Source organism: Fundulus heteroclitus, chromosome 23 (genome assembly GCF_011125445.2).
Source record: "Fundulus heteroclitus isolate FHET01 chromosome 23, MU-UCD_Fhet_4.1, whole genome shotgun sequence".
NCBI classification, from domain to species: domain Eukaryota; kingdom Metazoa; phylum Chordata; class Actinopteri; order Cyprinodontiformes; family Fundulidae; genus Fundulus; species Fundulus heteroclitus.
Genome location: NC_046383.1, coordinates 27,205,451 through 27,214,494, shown reverse-complemented (window position 1 = coordinate 27,214,494; position 9,044 = coordinate 27,205,451). Strand labels below are relative to the sequence as shown.

The 9,044-nt window shown below is 43.5% G+C and overlaps 1 long non-coding RNA gene across 1 annotated transcript; it reads left to right on the top strand.

Annotated features, from left to right (window-relative positions):
* The first annotated feature begins 5,045 nt into the window (after nucleotides 1-5,045).
* LOC118557556 lies at nucleotides 5,046-6,540 on the top strand. The gene is made up of 3 exons (XR_004927914.1): nucleotides 5,046-5,088; nucleotides 5,257-5,531; nucleotides 5,839-6,540. It is a non-coding gene; the product is annotated as an uncharacterized LOC118557556 (long non-coding RNA).
* Nucleotides 6,541-9,044: the final 2,504 nt, after the last annotated feature.

Below are 9,044 nucleotides of genomic sequence, written 5' to 3'. Positions count from 1 at the left end.
CGTGAAGTTATGTATGGACACTTGCTTTATTAGTGCATGTTTAAAGTGTCCTGATTGAACATGCACTTGTCCTATTTAATGCTATGCATTGTTCTCTTCGGCGGGGGCGGAGTTAGGCTCCGTTCCCTGTGAGGAGAGTTTGGTGGACGGTTTAATTTGGTTCGCATGAACCCATGTGTACTCTGGACTTTGCACGCTGGCTTCTAGGTTCTTTCGAGGCCACGCGAAAGTCGTTCGGAGACGGTCTTTTAAGTCAGTGACGCACTGGTGTGCAGTGTAGACGGTTGTCACACTGACGTCTACGGGCTGGTAGATGAGATTCAGGGGAAGTGTCCTTTGTCTTCCTGTCATCATCTGGAAAAGTGTCATCCCTGTGGAGCATGGTGAGGTAGAGCGGATTAGCATTAGGACCAGGGGAAGCTTTGTATCCCAGTTCCTACCATGGCTGCTGGCATGTTCCTTTGACATGCTGACCACGGTGCAGTTCATTCGCTCCACCTGTCCGGATGACTGTGGGCGGTAGGTGATGTGGAATTTAACTTCCACGCTCAACATGTCAGAAAGCACGGTCAAGATGTTTGACGTGAAATGCGTTCCTCTGTCCGAGTCGATGGACAGGGGAAGGCCCCACCGGCTGAAAACGTGATTTAGCAGCAGGGCTGCTGTGGTGACAGCGGTGTCATTCGGTGCCGGCAGACATTCGACCCATTCTGTGAAACTGCCTGTTATTGTCAAAAGATATCTGTTACCTCTTGACGATTTGGGGACTGGACCGATCCAGTCAGTCTGCAAATGTGACCACGGAAATGTAACCCCCCTTTGCTGAAGCAGGGCTCGGTCTAGTGGCCGTGTGGGTTGTAACTGGCTGCAGGTTAAGCAGCCTTGTACATACTCCTGGGTGTCCTGGGCCGTTAAGGGCCGGGACGCCACCTGTTGGAGAGTTTTCAGATTAGCTTTGCAGCTTCTGTGTTCTCCTACTGGTGAGTCATGGATGTGTGTCAGTGGGATCCCAAGTTCGTTTGAATCTTTGGGCTGAATGGGCTGAAACTCATAAAACAGCTCCTTAAGTGCTGTTTCCTCTGTTTCAGTGGTCAGTGCATCAGCTTTTTCCAGCTGTTGCATGATTTCTGTTTCGAAGCCAGGGCAGGGCTCAGTGGGTGAGTCCCAATTCTCTGGTTGATTTGGTGCTGGTTCTGTTGGGTTGGTTGCTATCGCATACACCAACAGATTTCCTTCAGCTTCAAGCGTTGCACCACAAATGGATCCAGCAGGCCGAGCTTCATGTCGCCTGATTTGGATCATGCTGGAAGGAAAGGTAAACACGGTGTCTGGAGAGTCCTGTCTGCCAGTCAAGAATAAGGGCAGGTCTCCGATGACGGGAATGCTCAACTCAAAGTCGTGGAAAGAGCTTTCGATGAGCACCCCAAGAGGTTTCTTCGCCACCACTTGGATCGGCATGCGAGTTGGATTCTCCACTAAAAGGTAAGCTGAGCGGTTGTTCAGCTCAAGCAGGGGTGTGTCAGAGGATTTGGAAATCGGCTCTGTGGAAGGCAGAAATGGTGCTAAAAGTTCTTTGGGCTCCTCAGAGCATGTCACCTGGTTGATAGGGACGGACAGTCCACTTCCAGAAGTGGGGGGCTTGGGAGTCCCCACTTGGGCCCAAAGATGACCATGATAGCAGTCAATGAGTGGGGCTAACCTGTTCAACAGGTCCTGACCCACAAGAAAAGGTTCTGTGTCCAAAGTACATATGTAGATGGGGTGCACCAGGGTCATGTCACGGAAAGTGATGTCTAACCACGCCCGTTTGGTGATGCATGACTGATCCTGAGTGTAGCTGGTGATGCCCACGTCACAGGTCTCCACCTGGAACGGTTTCCCAAGAGACACCATAGCTCTGGTCACCTCATCAAACAAATCTGAGCACATTAGACTGATCTCGGAACCCGTGTCTAAAAGAGCATTTGCAGTTACACATCCTCCGATAACTGTCGAGCAGTATAAGCGGTGTGCATTTTCATGATGGTTTAGCTCACCTAGAAACCTTAGAAAAGGGGCTTTCTGATCACCTGCTGATCGGATCTTAGAAGGTTGTTGGTGATTTTTCGGTTGGTCCCCCCCCTTAATCAGATAAACTCTGTTAGAAGGGGAAGCCTGTTCCACGCCTAGTCATGCTGGCTGGGGTTTTGGGCCTGGCTTACCTGGAGGGTCGACAGGATTGGATGATGGCTGGGACGGCTGCGGCGCGATCTGACGCACTGTTTCGGCTAGCAACCTGCGAAAAGTCTCCTCTATCTCCTTTCTCATTGACTCCTCCATGCGCAGGTTCCAGCCTTTGTTGTCATGTGTGCTTTTCGACCTTTCTGGCCAGTCAGTTTGCTTACCGTCTCGGGCTGGATCCGGCCTGTGCCATTTTTGAAACCTCTCACCTTCCATGCTGCCATGCTGACCTCTCCCATGCAGGGGACCTCTCCCATGAGAAGCTTTCTTCTGCTGCGGCTCAAAACCATGTTGCTTCTTGGGACCAAATCTAGTTTTAGGTTTGAAGGGAGGCATCTCATGTCCCTCCAGACCTAAACTCTTTTCTGGTTCGGCTTGAATCTGCAGAACCTTTTTATCACTATCGGCTCCTTTGTTGGGCCGGACACGTGTTTCCCATGCCACCTGCGCGTATTTCCTGATTTCCTGCATGGTAAGTTTCTTGGTTCTACAATGCATGGTAACCTCATAACGCACGCTTTCATGAAGATTATGGAGGAACAAAGATTTGAAAGCGTGGTCTTCCTCCAAGCCGGGAGCATTTCGTCCCTGAAAGTAAGCAGCCCGCAAGCGACGGTAGTACTCTTTTGGTGCTTCAGTTCTCTTTTGCTGAATTGCAAAAGCTCCAAGAGTGGCCGAAGCTGGGTCTGTAAACGCCGAATATTCTTCTCTTAAAGCCTGACAAAGAGCTGAATAACGGTCACGTGTAGCTGGAGGGAGGCTTTCTATGAAAACATGGACACTTCTGGACGTGGTTTTCCAGATAAGCTTCAACTTTTCTCGAGCTGAGGGGCTATATAAGTCTAGCAGACAGCGCTCTACCTCTCTGAGATAGTCATCAATGGTGGATTCTGTATTGCTAGGATCAAAACGCTCTATGTCTCGGGCCAGGGACTCAAGTTGACGCATCCGCAGTCCCTGTTCAGGGATCGGAGCTGGTCCATCTGAGTCCTCTCCTGACGACTCCTGCCTGCGGTAACCACGATGGGAGGGAGGCTCCAGTTCTGACCACCTACCTGGCATCGGCGGCCGTTCGTGGGACGCAGGGGGACCCTCCCTGTCATGAACTCTTGTCTGTGGACGCAGTTCAGAGGAGTGGGGTTCACCTGTGTCCCAGGAACGGTGCTCTCGTCGCCCTGGTGGGGGGAAAAGATCATAGCGGGCCGTGTCAGGGGTCAGGTGGGAAGCAGGTGTTTTCCCATGATTTACATCATGTGGATCAGTCCTGATTGCCACCCTAAGTTGTTTAGGCATTTCTTTCTGTATCACACTGCTATATCTGTCCTGACCTTCGCTTACCCTTCGCTCAGAAGGTGTCTGAGGGCCCAGTTCATCCAATGTCCTCCAGGTGTGATCTCCATGTTTTCCTTTGGAGTTCTCACACTCAGATCCTTCTGTCTGCAAGCTAATGCGATCCTCCTCTCGCTCCTCTGTGGGATGACAGCTGCCCTGAACACTTCTCTGTTCTAGCTCCCTGATTCTTTCCTCAGCTAAAGCACGCCCTCTCAACCTCTCTGTTACGCAGATTGGTCTCTAGCGTTAACCTTCGGTGGTATAACGCAGTTAATTCACCCAAAACATCTGCTACCAATCTATGTTTAGGTTTGCTCTGGACCTCCTCCACCAATTCCTGAATTCTCCTCTCACAGTCTCCTATGTTAAACTGATTCAGACGGGTTTGTTCGTCCGGTGTCATTTTAAGCAGTGAGCTAATGACATCCTGGGCCTCCATTCCAATGGAATGGTTTGGACCTTCAGCTCCTTTGACTGAAGAACCGCTACTATCCATTCTTTGTCAGCTATGGATAACAACACAACAGGTAACAACCTGTAGTTTAGCTCAGCGCTAAACAACAGACAACAAATAACAACGCTGTATTCTAGCTTAGCACTAGGTAACAACGCATACACTTAAGTTTAGCTCAGCGCTAAACAACAACTGCTAACAACAACTGTTAAGTGGCTTCACTTTAACTGTTAACAGCAAACACGCACTATGACTGGCACTTAACTGCAGTAAGTGGGTTCAAATACGTGCGTTTAATTAGGCTGCACAGGGGAAAATCAACCCTGCGACTTACAACTCCTTAGTTTTAGGAACGGTTAATATGCTTGTTTAACTTTGAGAAAATTAACTTTGAGTGACATGGACCACTAACCTTTCGGCCAGTAATTAAATGATAAAGCTGTGGCTTTGTTTGTGATGTAAGTTATTTCAGAACAGGTGCTCTACACATGTGTGGAAAATAGCAAAGTGTTTTGGAGCTTCAGAGGTGGCAAAGAATGACAGTTAAAAACCGCTAAATTGCAACCTTAGTTTCAAAATCACAGCTCAATTTTGACCACTTATGATGAGCAGAAGGGGATAAAGGAGAAAAAAAAAATATATGAATAAAATAAAATTAAAGAAGACAAAAGGGCGGAACCGTAAGGTAAGTTTAAAGAAACTGTATGGAGATAATTTCCTGCCAAAACGTTGTAAGCAAAAAAATGTGTTGCACACAAATAAAACCTGTTTTGCACACAAAATGATATGTCTCACACACAAAAAATTGTTTTGCAAACTGTTCGCCAACCTTGCACTCAAAATATAATTTATAAGTTTTCCTCGAGTACAAAACGGTCTGTGCTTGCACAAAACAGCCTCTGCTCGAGTACGAAACAATCCCACCACCGCTGCGGTAAATTTGTGCCAAAAGTCACGTGATGCATTGAGTTGTTGTTCAGACTTCCCGACAGCAGGGGGCGCACCCAAAAAAACTGAAACGCACCGGTTTGGCTGAGGAAGAGAGACGTGATAACACAGCTAACAGCATCAGCACCCCACAGGTAAGTTTCAAAACTTTCCCGGTGAAAAAGTAACAGCTCACTGATAGATCATGTAAGATTTTAGTTAAAGGCCCTGTTTAGTTTTATCTCTGATCTAAAAATGCTGTGTAACGGACTTTTGAAAAATAATGTATTTAGACTATGATTTGATCTTTACTCTCCTTTCAGAATTAAACGTCTTTGGAGACGTGTGGTGCGCAGGAACTAACATACACAACAATGTGCTGCACTCAGGAGAGGACAACAATTCGCTTGACCTGTGAAACATGTTAGATAACTTCTGTTGTCACCATTTATTTGTCCCAAGACTACAACTAAGTTTTCACACCATCAGCAGTGGCTGAGATGACCATTCACTCAGAACTGAGGGGAATCTAACACTCAGTCAGTTATGGAAGATGGGAAGCATCCAGCATGCTGTGGTAGAACCAGAAATCACAGAGGTAAGAAGGATTTTTTTGTGCTGGCTATTATACAGTTTCTCACATTAATGCGTATATTTCAAACCAGAAATGAATTTATCTGATCATTTATCTGATCACTCCAATACAACAAAACATTGAGTACATCAGAGAGGTGGCACTGAAACTGGTTTCTTTGAAATCTGTTTATTATGGTCCTTCAAAATAATTAATGGATTTTGGAGTCATTTGCTTTTCCATCCTTAGCTTCATAAATTTAATTATATTCAGTAAGTTGTAGCAACAGAATCACGGCCTCTTTTTTATTCTCTATATATCTTTCTTGCAGGGACTCTGCCTGCCTCATATTGACTGGGACAACAGTGGACTGCTGGATGACCCACACTGTGGGGTCACTATTTCTGAAACTGGCAATGTGTTGAGCCCTGAACAACTTGGTAGCACTGAGGGCAGCCATGGATGCACTGGGACATTCTGAATCGCACGGCTCAGAATATATATATATATATATATATATATATATTGCTACTCTCCAGTATGACCAACACTTTACGGGTTTAATCTTATTGTGGTTACCATTGTTGCAAAAGGTTTTTAAGTAGTAAAATCTAGCCAGGGAAATGTAACCAAGTTAGTGCATTCACTGAATAAAAGTGTAGAACTGCTGGGATTATGATGGTAAATGTGTATGGTACTGTATAAAAATTTTGAAAATGCTGAGGTTATTGGAAAAAAGGGCACATGGAGCTGTTAATAAACCTGAGGATGCAAACAGTGTGGGAAAATTTTTGTCCTTTATTTTCCACATTGCATAATAAACATACCCTTTCATAAAGTCTTCATTTCCAATTCTTACCAATATCAATCAAAGTGAATACACCTTTCCACAAGGATTGCTTTTATTGTTGAAATCAAGACTGAAAGAACTCCATTAATTCTCCAGGTTTTTCCCAGTAAACAATCCATGTATTACCATAAAGCGGGCTGTATAAAACAAACTGGCTGATGAAATGGATGAAGCCAAAAACAGGACTATGAAAAACAATTTCTGCATGTAAGACTGTCAGGAAATTTAGAACCTCAAACCTGGCCTTTTTTTTCCAGCCTAAACGGCTCCACTAAGAGCTATGAAGGACATGCTGCAACAGTTAGTGATCAAAGTAGTTAATACTGGGAACTAAAACGGTTACATATTAAGTTATTTTTAAACAAGCTCAAATCATCTGCCGTATGTTTAAAGATTACATAAAATTTTGAATTGTTCAAGTCTTGGTAGTCTTGTGATGGAAGTCGGCGTGTCTCAAAGCAGGTTGATGATCTGGTAGCCTTCCATCCAGCCCAGAACTTTGATGACCTTCACCTCATCAGTGGATGCTGGAAAACAGATATGTGTTATGGATATGTAAAGGATAATACTCCTCTTAAAGAAAAAAAAATAATTACCAAGAAGAAAACAAACGTTTTAAGAAAATATCTGCCCATGTGGCCAATTCCAGCTGTGGTTTTTGCCATGGCCAAACCAATTTTAATAAGTGCACAACACATATTTGCAATTGGGCACAGATGACCTCATTTTTACTTTGAAGAAATTAAGGAGTTAGAAAGGTAGTGAGATATAATCTAGATCTGCTGCTATATGCTTTACTTGTAACATTCATATTTATGTTAGAAAACGCAATTTTTTAATTAATTTCCTTACCAATTTTCAAATAATCAATATCCACTCGTTGCAATTATTTTAAATTGCTTAAGAATCCGTTTTGCACATAAGCATACATGCATTGGTTTAACAGTTTTAGGATAAATTATTATATCCAAACACCAATTTAGGTTTACACCAATAAGAACAACAGACAGTCAGTTGAAAACAACATAAAAACACATTATAATCTGTTAACAATGCATTTATCTGGGTATCCACTCAGGTACTATTTATTTGACAACAAAGTAAAGGGAGAAGCCAACCAGTGGGGTTACATACAAAGCAAAAGTTGTTTTAGCATGGCGTTCAACCTAAGGCTAGCTTTCATGTAATTTGCTCTAAAACGTAACATGGTCCCTTACTGTAACACAGCAGTACCTTTAACTGAAATCTTACATGTTCTATCTGCAAAGTGAGCTGTTACTTTTTCACCGGGAAAGCTTTGAAACTTACCTGTGGGGTGCTGATGCTGTTAGCTGCACTGAGCTATGGTGTCACGTCTTTCTTCCTCAGCCAAACCGGCGCATTTCAGTTTCTTTCGGGTGCGCCCCCTGCTGTCGGGAAGTCTGAACAACAACAACAACAACTCTTAATGCATCACGTGACTTTTGGCACAAATTTACCGCAGCGGTGGTGGGATTGTTTCGTACTCGAGCAGAGGCTGCTTTGTGCGAGCAGAGGCAGTTTTGTACGAGCACAGACCGTTTTGTACCCGAGGAAAACTTATAAATGATATTTTGAGTGCAAGGTTGGCGAACAGTTTGCAAAACAATTTTTTGTGTGTGAAACATATCTTTTTGTGTGCAAAACAAGTTTTATTTGTGTGCAACACATTTTTTTGCTTACAACGTTTTGTCAAGAAATTATCTCCATAAAACTGACTTTCAAAACTGTCCCTCCGGGACACAGTGATCTAAGCTGTCTTTAAAACCGTGACTGCAACTACCTATCCTGGCCACCAGATGGAGGCAGGGTCTCTCTTTTCAAAGCAGAACACGACACAGACTCTGATTGACAAGTAGCAGACGCTGGCTGCTGTCTATTTCAATCTAGCTGACTTCCAGTCCAGAAATCAATATTCAAACCTCAGGTTAACAACCTCAAACCACCACAAACACGTATATATTTAGTAATGATACCTCCTTAATCAATTATGACTGAATAGTCCTTTTGGCAAGGTGAGCAGTCAAAATGCTGGAATATGGATTGTGTTCATTCAATTCATAAGTTGCTGGTTATTCGATTTAGTCTAAAGGAACGCCAATAAGTAGACTCCAGCCCACCCAGGGACGCCAATTTATGCTATGCCATAAGCTGGTTGAATATGCTTATTATTATTATTAATTATAATTTGGTATTATAATTTAAATAATAAATCATTCAACTCAAAATTTCGCTATAACAAATATAGTTCAAATGGTGGTGATGTTAGCTATAAGCTTATAAGTATTTATACCACTAATGCATTAGTTAACTTGCTGTTATGAACTCATTTATGCTGGAATAAATGATCAGGTCGGACTGTTCACCGACCAGGTTTATCCAGCAGGCTGTGAGAACCCCAATGTAACTGCAATTAGAGTTTAAATCCTTATTCCTTATCACCATCCAATGATATTGTCTCTGTATTAATGTCAGATGTTAACTCCAAAGGAGGTTAGCTCTGATTTCTGAATAACCATGTAACTGTGAATTGGACTGAACACAAAACAATGTCTATTCCGCAGTGGTTGGTTTTATTGAACCAAAAGCAATTCCCTGTTACAGTAATTCTCTGATTCAAACAACTTTGGAATTCTTACTCATTACTAAACTAAAACATGCAAAATATA